This window comes from Ambystoma mexicanum, chromosome 6q (genome assembly GCF_040938575.1).
Source record: "Ambystoma mexicanum isolate Mex_15411 chromosome 6q, UKY_AmexF1_1, whole genome shotgun sequence".
Classification (NCBI taxonomy): domain Eukaryota; kingdom Metazoa; phylum Chordata; class Amphibia; order Caudata; family Ambystomatidae; genus Ambystoma; species Ambystoma mexicanum.
Genome location: NC_090937.1, coordinates 1,674,983,787 through 1,674,997,176, shown reverse-complemented (window position 1 = coordinate 1,674,997,176; position 13,390 = coordinate 1,674,983,787).

The following is a 13,390-nucleotide window of genomic DNA, read 5'->3' as shown; positions in this document are numbered from 1 at the left end:
GCAAGACATGCACAAGGGCAGGCCTTGGACAATGAACTTCTTTCATTACGACAGGGTAATCAAGACCTCTTGACCTATATAGCCTCATTCAACAGACTCATAGTGGAAACTCAATGGCCCGAGGATAAGAGAATAACGCTTTTCTACAGAGGCCTGCGTGGAGAGCTCAAGGATGTGTTAGCTCAAGTCGTGAACCCTCCACAAGAATGTTCGGACTATATTGACTTAGTCGTCCAATTGGACCACAGATTACAGAACAGGAAGGCTGATCGTTCTAAATTTGATACCCGAGTGTTTTCTAAACCACAGACTTCTACTAAGGGAGCTGACACTGTGGAACCCATGCAAATAGGGGGGATGAAAGGTCCTTTAACCCAAAAGGAGCGGGAAAGAAGAAGACAGCTGCAATTATGCCTCTATTGCGGGAACTCGGGGCACTTTCTTCGAGACTGTCCAGTGAAACCAGCTAAGAAGGCTGTAGGAGCCGCAGATTCCAGTACCTCAAGTCCCGAGCAGGGAAACGACCTAGCCCGGCAAGTGTAGAGGTCCTCTTGCCGAGCGTTAAGATCTGTCCCGTGACCTCGCCTTTCGTGGTGCCCATGGTCCTCATTAATCCTGCACGTCCGGATCGTTTGCATGCAATTGAAGCTTACATCGACAGCGGAGCAATCAGCAATTATGTGGACCGTGAAATGGCATCAAGGATGAATCTACCCCTTGTCCCTAAGGCAGTAAAAGACGTCATTACTACAGTGGATGGCACGGTGATAGCCTCCGGACCAGTAACGCACTCCACCCAAGAAGTGACGCTAGTGAGCCAAGATGGACACCGGGAGAAAATCGTGTTCGATGTGATCAAGGCCCCTCAGTTCCAGATCATTCTGGGAATCCCTTGGTTAGAGAAGCACAATCCTCAGATCAACTGGCAAGCAAAGACGGTTCAGTTTCCAGAATGTTTTACCACTTGTTATCCTCGGCCTGAAGTTTCAGTGGCGGCGATCTCTTCAGAGGTTCCCACATTGCCTCCCGACTACCAAGAATTCCAAGATGTCTTTCAGAAGGATCAAGCTAACACCCTGCCTCCTCATAGGTCTTACGACTGTCAAATAGACTTGATACCCGGAACAACTCCTCCTTGCAGTAGGATTTATTGTTACTCCTTTGCACCGGTGGTCGCTTTGGCGACAGCATCGGGTGTACAACACAATGCATTCCTACTCACCCAAGATGGCGGACGCCTCTGAATCTGATTGTGAAGCTCCCGCTGCAGAGGTTGCACGTTGTTTTCCTTCACGCCGCGACGATCATGTGACTCCATATAACCCGACCAGGAAGTTAAGCAAATGCGTCGCTACTCTCCAGATCGGCGCTTCGTAAGTTCGTTCCTAGGGAATCTGTTTCATGTTCCGTCCTCCTATCTATAGTTTTCTGTATCTAACTAACTGTGCTCTCTGCCCTTTCCTCCATTAGGCCATTTTCCGGACTCCGTCTGCTCACCTCCTCTCCCCTAAGGTCCGCTTCCAACCTAAAGAGTGAGTCTTGAGGGTTTATAGTTCCCTTCAATCCTCTCCCCATTCTTAGCTCAAATACTAACATCCGCTTCGGGTTTCCGGAAACTCTCTCTCTTTCCTCGTAGGACTCACCCCCTTCCCGAAGACTTTACACAGACTTCTCGAATCTCTCAACTCCATACCCGGAGTAAGTTAACATAGCTATTCGTATCAACAACAGACGATCGAAAGTGGAGAAAACTTACCTCTCCTTTCTTCCGTCCAGGACCAGCTTCGTCTGCACCGGATCTTTTGAAGGGAAGCTGGCTGATTCATCCTGAAGGTCTACAGTATCCTGTCATTACAACACAGGGTTTTTCTTCCCCGGAGGGTTTTCCCTGGGGACTGTGGTTCCTCCTCAGCTGAAGCTAACGGCTGGGAGGGAGCAGGGTTTCCCGGGAAGCCTTCACTATCTGCCTTGTTGCTGGTACGGAGTCCGCCCGCTGCCCAGGTTAGTGAACTGCATAATTGTTCTGTCTCATATTGGACGCATTGTAATAGTTAGCGACGCCCAAATATAGGAAATATCCTATCACAGGCTCTTGTGCAGACGGTGGACTCCGATGGAGCAACAAATGCAACAATTGATGGCTGCTATGCAGTCTATGTCTCTGGAGATGCAATCTCTAAAACAAGACAATGCTCAGTTAAGACAACAGGTCGCTCGAGCGTTTTCAGAAACTCCTCCTTATGCCTTGCATACCGATAAGTATGACGGAAACCCGCACAAACTCAAGGAGTTCCTGGATAGTTGCCTGGTTCAGTTTACCTTCAAAGCACGTTTTTTCCCTTCTGATAAGGACAAAGTAGGTTATCTGATATCCCACTTGGCAGGCCCTGCATTGGCCTGGGCGACACCCTTAGTCACCTCAGAAAATGCCATTCTAGACTCATACCCAGCCTTTACTAACAGTTTGCGGTCTATGTTTAGTAGGCAGGAAATTTCAGTCTCTACTCAGGAGAAACTGCTAGATTTAAAACAGGGAAATAAAGATCTTATGAGTTACGTGACTCAATTTAAACAGCTATCAGCTGAAACAGGGTGGCCGGATGACGGTCTCCTCACGCTGTTTCGCAGAGGTCTTTCCGAGGAACTGAAAGATGAAGTCTCGAAGGTTCCTCGTCCCGCCAATTTAGCCGAGATGATTGCGCTCACCATGCAGATTGATTACCGTCTCCATGAACGCTTCCATGAGAAGAAGAGAGGGAAACCCTCTCAACTATTCTCTAGTTCTCCTTCCCCGGTTTCTCGATCCCAGAAACCCGACGAACCCATGCAAATAGGAGTGGCCAGAGGCCCTTTGTCAGAGGGCGAAAGAGAAAGACGGATGAGTCAGGGCCTATGTATGTACTGTGGGGCTTCATCTCACATGCTGAAGGATTGTCCCGTCGTCCCTCCTCGTCGGACAAGGAATCCGATGCGGGGAAACGCCAAGACCCTGTCGTAAGGGGAACCACGGCAGGAGGTCCTGAAAGGAGTTCCCCAAAGAGACTTGGTACTTCTCTTAAAGAGGACATTACGGAACACACTATGTTAGTACTTCCCCTGATCTTGAAATTACCAGACTTAGAGCTACGTGGGGTTCCGGCATTGATCGATTGCGGAGCAGCTGGCAACTTTATTGATGACCAATGGGCTGCGAAGCATGGAATCATTAGATCCACCAAGACGTGTATAACACCCATTCAGGGGGTGGATGGTTGTCCCCTTAGTTCTGGACCCATTCGAGAACAGACTACTCCTCTTACATGCCTAATTTCAACCCACCAGGAGACGTTAGTTTTTGACCTGATAAAAACTGCTCATTTTCCCATTATTTTGGGCTTACCGTGGCTGCGAACCCATAATCCTTTTATAAACTGGAAGGCAGGAACTTTGTTTCTAGGTTCCGAATATTGTGTTTCCCATTGTCTTACTCAATCATCTGTTGGCATTCAAGCACCTTCCATGATGGTAGTACCAACCGAAGGCTCCTCGATTGGGATGGTCAGTCAGATCCCGAGGTGTCATCAACAATTTCAGTCCATATTTTCTCAGCCAGAATACCCTACATTACCTCCTCACCGTCGGGATGACTGTCATTTAGATTTGTTCCCTGATCAACCGATACCTTTTGGCCGAATGTACATCTTATCCCAACCGGAGAAAAAGGCTCTCAAAGACTACCTTCAGACTAATCTTCAAAACGGTCTTATAACTGAGTCCAAATCACCCGCCGGTGCTTCGTTATTCTTCATTCCCAAAAGGGATACAGAGGAACTACGGCCATGCATAGACTACCGAGGGCTCAATAAGGTCACCATCCCGGATAAGTATCCAATGCCGCTTATCCCAGACATTCTGGAAGCCGTTCAAGGGGCTTCGCTCTATACCAAGTTGGATTTACGAGGGGCATATCACTTGATTCGCATCGCCCCTGGCGACGAGTGGAAGACTGCCTTTCGGACCCCATTCGGTCACTACGAATATAGGGTGATGCCGTTTGGGTTGGCTAATGCTCCCGCTGTTTTTCAGCGCTTCATGGACCATCTATTCGCCGATGTACTCCTTCACTATGTAATCGTCTATTTGGATGATATTCTAGTCTTTTCACAGAAAATAGAGGAACACATCCGACATGTCAATTTGGTATTAGACCGACTTAAGGCCAACCAGCTGTATTGCAAACTGGCAAAATGCGAGTTCCACAGGAACCAAGTGACGTATCTTGGGTTCGTGCTGTCTGCCCAGGGGATTTCTATGGACCCTCGGAAGATCTCGGCTATATTAGATTGGCCTTCCCCTTCGAACGTCAAAGAGATCCAACGATTTTTGGGGTTCGCTAATTTTTATAGAAAATTCATCCCAGGATTCTCCGAGACCGTGCTTCCCATTACCAGTCTTCTGAAGAAGGGGAAGACTTTCGTTTGGGATGACCCTGCGCAGAAAGCCTTTTCGGAACTAAAGAATCTTTTCACGTCTGCTTCCGTTTTGCTCACCCCAGACCAGTCTCGACCATTCATTGTCGAGACTGATGCGTCTCACCATGCTCTAGGAGCAATTCTTTTGCAAAAGGACGAGTCAGGAGTAGAAGGACCAGTTGCTTATCTCTCCAAGACCTTCTCCTCCTCGGAAATAAATTATTCAGTCCTTGATAAAGAATTGCTGGCAATCAAGCGAGCCTTTGAGGAGTGGAGACATCTATTGCTGGGCTCGGCCTACCCGGTCGAGGTTCGAACCGACCATCACAACCTCAAAGTATTGCAACAAGCCCATACCACTAACAGTCGACAAGCTCGCTGGGCTCATTTTTTTCTACCGTTTCGGATAGAATTTACTTTCCTTCCCGGGAATCAAAACCTCCGAGCAGATGCGCTTTCAAGAAAGGATCCTCCTATCAAAAAGTTCCATTCTGAGCCTTTCTTTCCTAAAGCTACATTTCTGGCAACAGTGACTGATTTTCTACATATTGTCAGACAGGAAACGGCACGTCTAGATCCAATCTGCAGGAACTTACAAGAGACTCATTCGCTGACTCAGGAGAAGGGATACTACTTTTTTAAGGATCAGGTATTTATTCCGACCCCGACACTTCAGAAAGAAGTCCTGTTCATGTGTCATGACTCCAAGGCAGCCGGGCATCGAGGATATCAAAACACCCTTGAGCTGACTACTCGTCATTTTTGGTGGCCAGGGATAACCAAGGATGTCCAAGATTATGTATCAGCATGCACGGTTTGTCTACAGTCTAAGACTCCCAGGTATCCACCTTTTGGTTTACTCACCTGTATGCCAATTCCGGACAAGCCCTGGCAAGTCATTTCCACTGACTTCATTGTCGACCTTCCGTTGTCCTCGGGTTACACCACCGTTATGGTGACTATTGACTATTTCACGAAGATGGCCCATTTCATTCCTCTGCAAAAACTCCCTGGGGCTGCTCTTATGTCAAAGATATCTATTTCAGAAATATTCTCTAGACACGGTCTTCCTAACACTATTGTGTCTGATCGGGGTCCCCAATATATCTCGCAATTTTGGAAGGGTATTTGTCAATCATTGGGAATCAATAGAGCCCTTAGCTCAGGATATCATCCCCAAACAAATGGGCAGACTGAGCGCCTAAACCAAACACTAGAGACATATCTGCGCTGTTTTGTTTCTGCGGCACAGGATGATTGGGGAGATCTCCTACCCTTGGCTGAATATGCATACAATAATGCCAGTCATTCGGCACTAAAGACCAGTCCTTTTTACTGTTCCTATGGATTTCATCCATCCTTTGAACCGTCCATCTCTAAGTCCTCTGCCAATTGTCCTGGAATAGACAGTCTAGTCGATGGTATTCAGAAGGGTCAACAGCTCGCTCGAATAGCTCTGCAGGCCGCCCAAGATCGAGCCAAGAGGGCAGCTAATCGCCGTCGACTAGATCTGCCATCCCTTCAAGTCGGGGATGCGGTCTGGTTATCAGCCCGATTCCTCCCGAGACATCTGGTGCCGTCCAAGCTGTCGCCCAGATATTTTGGACCGTTTAAAGTGAAATCTTTTGTCGGTCCGGTGGCAGTCCGACTAGCGCTGCCTCCTTCCTGGGCCCGTCTTCATCCGGTCTTTCACGTCTCCCAGATCAAACTATCCGTGAAGGATAGATTTCAACGCACCCCTGCAGTTCGTCCTCCTCCGATGATGACTGATACGGGACCGGAGTATGAAGTGGCAGAAATTTGCGATTCCAGATATCACAGAGGCCGGTTGCAATTTCTTGTGGACTGGAAGGGCTATTCTCCTGCCGAACGGACTTGGGAATTGGCATCGGGGGTTCATGCTCCCTCGTTGGTTCGACGGTTTTTCAGGCGGCACCCTGGGAAGCCGGGTTGTGCGCCTCGTAGGAGGGGGCATACTGTTACTCCTTTGCACCGGTGGTCGCTTTGGCGACAGCATCGGGTGTACAACACAATGCATTCCTACTCACCCAAGATGGCGGACGCCTCTGAATCTGATTGTGAAGCTCCCGCTGCAGAGGTTGCACGTTGTTTTCCTTCACGCCGCGACGATCATGTGACTCCATATAACCCGACCAGGAAGTTAAGCAAATGCGTCGCTACTCTCCAGATCGGCGCTTCGTAAGTTCGTTCCTAGGGAATCTGTTTCATGTTCCGTCCTCCTATCTATAGTTTTCTGTATCTAACTAACTGTGCTCTCTGCCCTTTCCTCCATTAGGCCATTTTCCGGACTCCGTCTGCTCACCTCCTCTCCCCTAAGGTCCGCTTCCAACCTAAAGAGTGAGTCTTGAGGGTTTATAGTTCCCTTCAATCCTCTCCCCATTCTTAGCTCAAATACTAACATCCGCTTCGGGTTTCCGGAAACTCTCTCTCTTTCCTCGTAGGACTCACCCCCTTCCCGAAGACTTTACACAGACTTCTCGAATCTCTCAACTCCATACCCGGAGTAAGTTAACATAGCTATTCGTATCAACAACAGACGATCGAAAGTGGAGAAAACTTACCTCTCCTTTCTTCCGTCCAGGACCAGCTTCGTCTGCACCGGATCTTTTGAAGGGAAGCTGGCTGATTCATCCTGAAGGTCTACAGTATCCTGTCATTACAACACAGGGTTTTTCTTCCCCGGAGGGTTTTCCCTGGGGACTGTGGTTCCTCCTCAGCTGAAGCTAACGGCTGGGAGGGAGCAGGGTTTCCCGGGAAGCCTTCACTATCTGCCTTGTTGCTGGTACGGAGTCCGCCCGCTGCCCAGGTTAGTGAACTGCATAATTGTTCTGTCTCATATTGGACGCATTGTAATATTTATGCCCTCACCGAGCCAGAGAATCTTCACCTCAGGCAATATCTGGACCAATACCTAGCTAACTGTAACGCTCACCTGATTCCCGCAGAGGCGCCGGTCTTGACTGGGTGAATGCCGTATCTTCAAAGGTGATGTGTAACACACGGTTGGCTCTTTGGGCTGGACCTCTGTGCACTGTATGTCTGACTCGAAGAGTAATATATCTTAGGTAAGTGAACGCCGAGCTCTCCATCTGCCTCGGGGCAGGGTGCCGTAACCAGTTTCTTCACTGGATAAGGGTGCAGGCCTCTTGACCTCAGAGGACTCCTGTCCATCGTTAACTGCATGAACGGTAAGTTCTGGGCACTTCAAATGTCTTAAAAGTCTTTTGTAATGATATCTCTTGTTTTGCAGGGTTCCGGCGATGGCGGATGGCGGGCTGATGAGAGATTTTCAGGTTCTGTGAGGGCATAAATTCGACTGCACGGAGGAGTGGATCCCGGAACCAAGTCTATCTGGCAGTCGTATGATCAGTGAGGAGGCAGCGAATTAGCTTGATCTTTCCGAAAGACTTCCTGAAATTCCCGGTATTCAGGAGGCAGGTGATGACTCTCAGAAGTAGTTGCTACTAGCTTAGTGGTAGGCTGAGGATAACAGGTAGGAGCGCATTCTGGAAACCAGATTGTCTTTGCTCGCCAATCGATTTGGGGATTGTGTTTCTCCAACCAAGGGATTCCCAGGATAACTTGAAACTGCGGAGCCTTGATCACATCAAACACGATCTTCTCTTGATGTCCATCTTGGCTTACCAACGTCACTTCCATGGTGGTGTGAGTTACTGGTCCGGAAGCTATTTCCGTACCATCCACGGTGGTGATGACGTCTTTCACCGTCTTAGGACAAAGAGATAGATTCATCCTGGCGGCCAATTCACAGTCCACGTAATTGCCGATTGCGCCACTATCAATGTATGCTTTAATGGCATGCATACGATTGGGTTGTTCTGGACTCACGAGGACCATGGGCATGATGAAATGCGAGGTCAAAGAACTGGTTTTAACGCTCGGCAAGCGGACCTCTACACTTGTAGGGCGAGGTCGTTTTCCGACTCTGAACCTTTGGCACCTTTATCGGAAGCTCCTACTATCTTCTTCCTTGGTTTCACTGGGCAATCTTGAAGGAAATGCCCTGAGTTTCCGCAATAGAGGCACAATTGCAGTTGTCTTCTCCTTTCCCTTTCCTTTTGGGTTAGAGGTCCTTTCACAACCCCAATCTGCATGGGTTCCACGGTATCATTTCCTTTAGCGGAACTCTGTGGTCTTGAAAAAGTTCGAGTCTCAATTCTGGAACGATCGGCTTTTCGATTTTGTATTCTATGATCCAATTGAACCACCAGATCGATGTATTCGGAACAGTCTTGTGGAGGATTCCCCACGTGAGCCAGAACGTCTTTGAGTTCTCCACGCAGGCCTCTGTAGAAAAGGGTGATCCTCTTATCCTCAGGCCATCCGGTTTCAACCACTAGTCTGTTAAATGATGCAATGTAGGCCAGAAGATCTTGATTGCCCTATCGTAGTGAAAGAAGTTCATTGTCCAGGGCCTGTACCTGAGAATGTCTTGCGAACAATCTTTCCATACTAGCTTGGAAGTCCTGGAAATTGTAGAGAATTGGGTTATCCTGAGTCACTAAAGGAATAGACCAATCTGCGGCACTGCCACTAAGATATGAGAGCACGAAGGCCACCTTAGCCTGGTCCGTTGGAAAAGCGGCAGGTCTACACAAAAAGTGCAAACGACACTGATTGATGAACACAGCATATCTTTTCGGATCACCTGAAAAGCGTTCGGGCGCGGCCAAAGGTACATTTCCTGGTAGATTAATTAGCACCGGATTAGAGGAAGTCGCTGGAGCATGGCTCCCCCCAGGGGTAGGCAGAGGGGTTTGTCCCGCTTGGGCTTGCAACAATTGTCTAGCCAAATCGTCTGTTCGTTCCTTAGAAACCACTAACTCCCTCCTTAGGGCATTTGTTTCCTGGCGCGCTGCGTGTACTTCTGCTCTCAACTCCCCGAGCAACTGGGCCAATTGGTCTGTGTCTGAAGTTTCCATTGCGCCTGGGCGGGAAATATGTGGTAAGGCTTCGCGTTCTGTAACGCTCACCTGGTTCCCTCGGAGGCGCGGGTCTTGACTGGGCGGTGAAACCGTCTTCAAGGTCAGGCGTAGGATTCGTTTGGCTCCCGGATTTGGGCCCTTTCTCACCGAAAGTTTGACCTGAAGGGTGAGGTGTCTGCAAGTGGAAAATCAAGGTATTAGTGGCTGGAAGGTTGGGAGAAGTTCCAAGCCCCTCTCTCCCTCTCTCCCCGTGGTACTCGGTCGATTGTTGTGCTCACCTTAAATAGGTGAATGCTGGGCTCTCCATCCTGCGTCTCATGCAGGGGCGCTGGGTCCAGTTACTTCACTGGATATGAGTTCAGCCTCTTAATTGCAGAGGGTAAGTTGAGAGTGATGCCACCGTGTGCTGCACGAGCGTGACTTGTAAGTATTAAAGTTCCCTTTAGATTGCTCTCTTCAAATGTCTTATCTCCTTAATGTCTATGTCTTTTCCCTTTCAGATGCTGTTGGTGCCGAAGAAGATGCTCCCCCCAGGTTCGTGGCAGAGAGCGTAACAAGAAGATGGTGAATACGAAGGCACGTAAGTAGAAAGGCTGCTCTAGGGCTGTAGAATGCACCTTAATGTCTCTTTTGTCTTTACAGGTGCCGGAATGCAGCGCGAGCAGAGTTGGAGCGAGCGTAACACAGGTAAGCAGTTTTGTAACTAAGCGTTACTAACCAATGTTCTTTGTCTTTGCAGGCCCGATGCCGGACGAGATATGCAGAAAAAACGCCTTGAATGCTGCCGATGGATCGGGTAAGTTGAACCGCTAACTTTGCCTTTGCCTAACCTGTGCCTTTTGTTTTGCAGGAGCTGCTGAAGACTGAGGATTGGTTCCCAGCGGGTAATTTTCGTATTCACAGGATCCGGAACTGAAGATTCGCTGGAGCTGAGACGGTGAGCGTCCTGCTGCAGATGCAGAATAACGCAAAGCACATTGCACCAATCGGGTGTGGTTTAAATAGTCCATAGGAGTGCTTAGGTGTCTTCTTCCACAGCCTCGCCCAGGCAAAAGAGTTCCTGCTTCCAGAAGGGGTCCAGCATCAATGATCCAGGGAGTGGTGCCTGCCCCACCCAGAAGGAAAAGTAGTTCCTGCCAGAAGAGAGTGAAACATCATCTTGCTGGTAAGTAAGCAGCATGGGCTGCTGCAGGTAGGTCCACCCAAGCACTTTCACACTTGTTATGAGCCCGGCGCTTCCTGTGCCGGGACGGGTCCATGCTATGAGCCTGGCACCACCGGTGCCAGGACAAGGTCCAAAAGGTCCCTATTGGGACTTGCTGGTGCTGATAGTATATGTTATGAGCCTGTTTCCAAGGGTGTTGGGTAGGTCCTGACTCTTTGGAAGCAGTGGTCATGACACCTCTTAGAAGTCCTCTGTGAACAGGAACTACTTTCTTACCTGGGTGGGGCAAGCTCCACTCCCTGCATTCAGCACTGGAAAGCTTCTGGAACTGGAACTGTTTTCTTACCTAGGCGGGGCCGTGGAGGAAGACGCCTCATCACTCCAAGGCTATTTAAACCACACCCGATAGACGAAACGTGCTTCGCGTTATTCTGCATCTGCAGCAGAACGCTCACCGAGTCTGTTCCAGCCTTTCTTCTTACGATCCCGAATCTGCAAGAGTCATACTCACCATTCCTGCATCCTGAATCTGCAAGAAGCATACTCACCATTCCTGCATCCAGTCGACAGCAGCACCTGCAGAGACAAGAAACAGCAGGTTAGCAAGGCAGCCTTATCTCGCAGTGCTACTCACCTGATCCATCGGCTGCGGTCATTTTCGGCACGCTGCACCTCCGCCTGCGAAGACAAAAGCATTGTCACTACTTACCGGCACTCCGTGAATTCTGGATTTCTTCACACTGCATCGCCGCCTGCGGAGATAAAAGCATTGTATCTACTTACGGACATTCCGCGGACTCCGGCGCTGCAAACCAACTTCTGAAAGACAAAAGAAGAGACATTAGACAGGTATTTACTTACGCCCATCGCGCTCTTCGCAATAGAACGCCTGCTCTTCAGCACGAACTACGCTGCAAGGAAAAGACAGTTAGAGCGCTTGCATTTACTCACGCGTTTCCAGGCGCTTCACTCCATCTTCCTCAAGAGTCCTGCAAGACAAAAGGGAGAAAAGCATTATACGAAGTCCTGTTCAATGTTAACGTGCCTTGCACCTAAAGACTATAAAGACTAACAAGGTGTCTGGAAACTCACCGCTCGTGCAGTTAACGACGGTAACGGTCTTCTGAGTCCAAGAGGCCTATGTTTCACCAGTGAAGGAACTGGCAACAGCGCCCTGCACCAGACGCAGATGGAGAGCCCAGCATTCACCTATCTAAGGTGAGCACGTTGACCTGGGTGCTCTACGGAGAGGGAGAGAGAGGAAGAGGGTCATTGAACAACCCAGACCATTAACCCCCATATTCTTTCACCTGCAGAAACCTCACCCTACGAGTTCGACACACAGTGCGAAGAGGTTCGACCCCAGAAGCCCATCGGGTTCTGCACATCACCTTTCGAGTCACAGACACCTTCCTGCCAAGATCAGCGCCTCCGTGGGAATCAGGTGAGCGTTACAGAACGCGAAGCCCACCGCAAAACTCCTACCCAGGCGCAATGGAAACCTCAGACACTGATCACTTAGCCCAGTTGCTCGGAGAATTAAGAGCAGAAGTACTTGCAGCTCGTCAGGAAACAAGCTCTCTAAGAAGAGAACTGATAATTTCCAAGGAGCGAACAGAGGACCTCGCTAGGCAATTGCTACAAACGCAGGCAGGACAGACACCCCTGCCCGCTCCAGGAGGAAGCTATCCTTCTGCATCATCTGTAAATCCAGTGCAAATCAATCTACCTGGTAATGTGCCCTTGGCTCCGCCCGAACGTTTTTCTGGTGACCCAAAGAAATTTGCAGTGTTCCTCAACCAGTGCCGCTTACATTTCTTATGTCGACCAGCTGCATTCCCAACAGACCAGACCAAAGTGGCTTTCGTGCTTTCTTATCTCAGTGGCAGCGCCGCAGATTGGTCGATCCCTTTAGTCACCCAGGATGATCCGGTTTTACATGATTTCCAGGCCTTCCAGTCCAGCATGGAGAAACTGTTTGCAAGACATGCACAAGGGCAGGCCTTGGACAATGAACTTCTTTCATTACGACAGGGTAATCAAGACCTCTTGACCTATATAGCCTCATTCAACAGACTCATAGTGGAAACTCAATGGCCCGAGGATAAGAGAATAACGCTTTTCTACAGAGGCCTGCGTGGAGAGCTCAAGGATGTGTTAGCTCAAGTCGTGAACCCTCCACAAGAATGTTCGGACTATATTGACTTAGTCGTCCAATTGGACCACAGATTACAGAACAGGAAGGCTGATCGTTCTAAATTTGATACCCGAGTGTTTTCTAAACCACAGACTTCTACTAAGGGAGCTGACACTGTGGAACCCATGCAAATAGGGGGGATGAAAGGTCCTTTAACCCAAAAGGAGCGGGAAAGAAGAAGACAGCTGCAATTATGCCTCTATTGCGGGAACTCGGGGCACTTTCTTCGAGACTGTCCAGTGAAACCAGCTAAGAAGGCTGTAGGAGCCGCAGATTCCAGTACCTCAAGTCCCGAGCAGGGAAACGACCTAGCCCGGCAAGTGTAGAGGTCCTCTTGCCGAGCGTTAAGATCTGTCCCGTGACCTCGCCTTTCGTGGTGCCCATGGTCCTCATTAATCCTGCACGTCCGGATCGTTTGCATGCAATTGAAGCTTACATCGACAGCGGAGCAATCAGCAATTATGTGGACCGTGAAATGGCATCAAGGATGAATCTACCCCTTGTCCCTAAGGCAGTAAAAGACGTCATTACTACAGTGGATGGCACGGTGATAGCCTCCGGACCAGTAACGCACTCCACCCAAGAAGTGACGCTAGTGAGCCAAGATGGA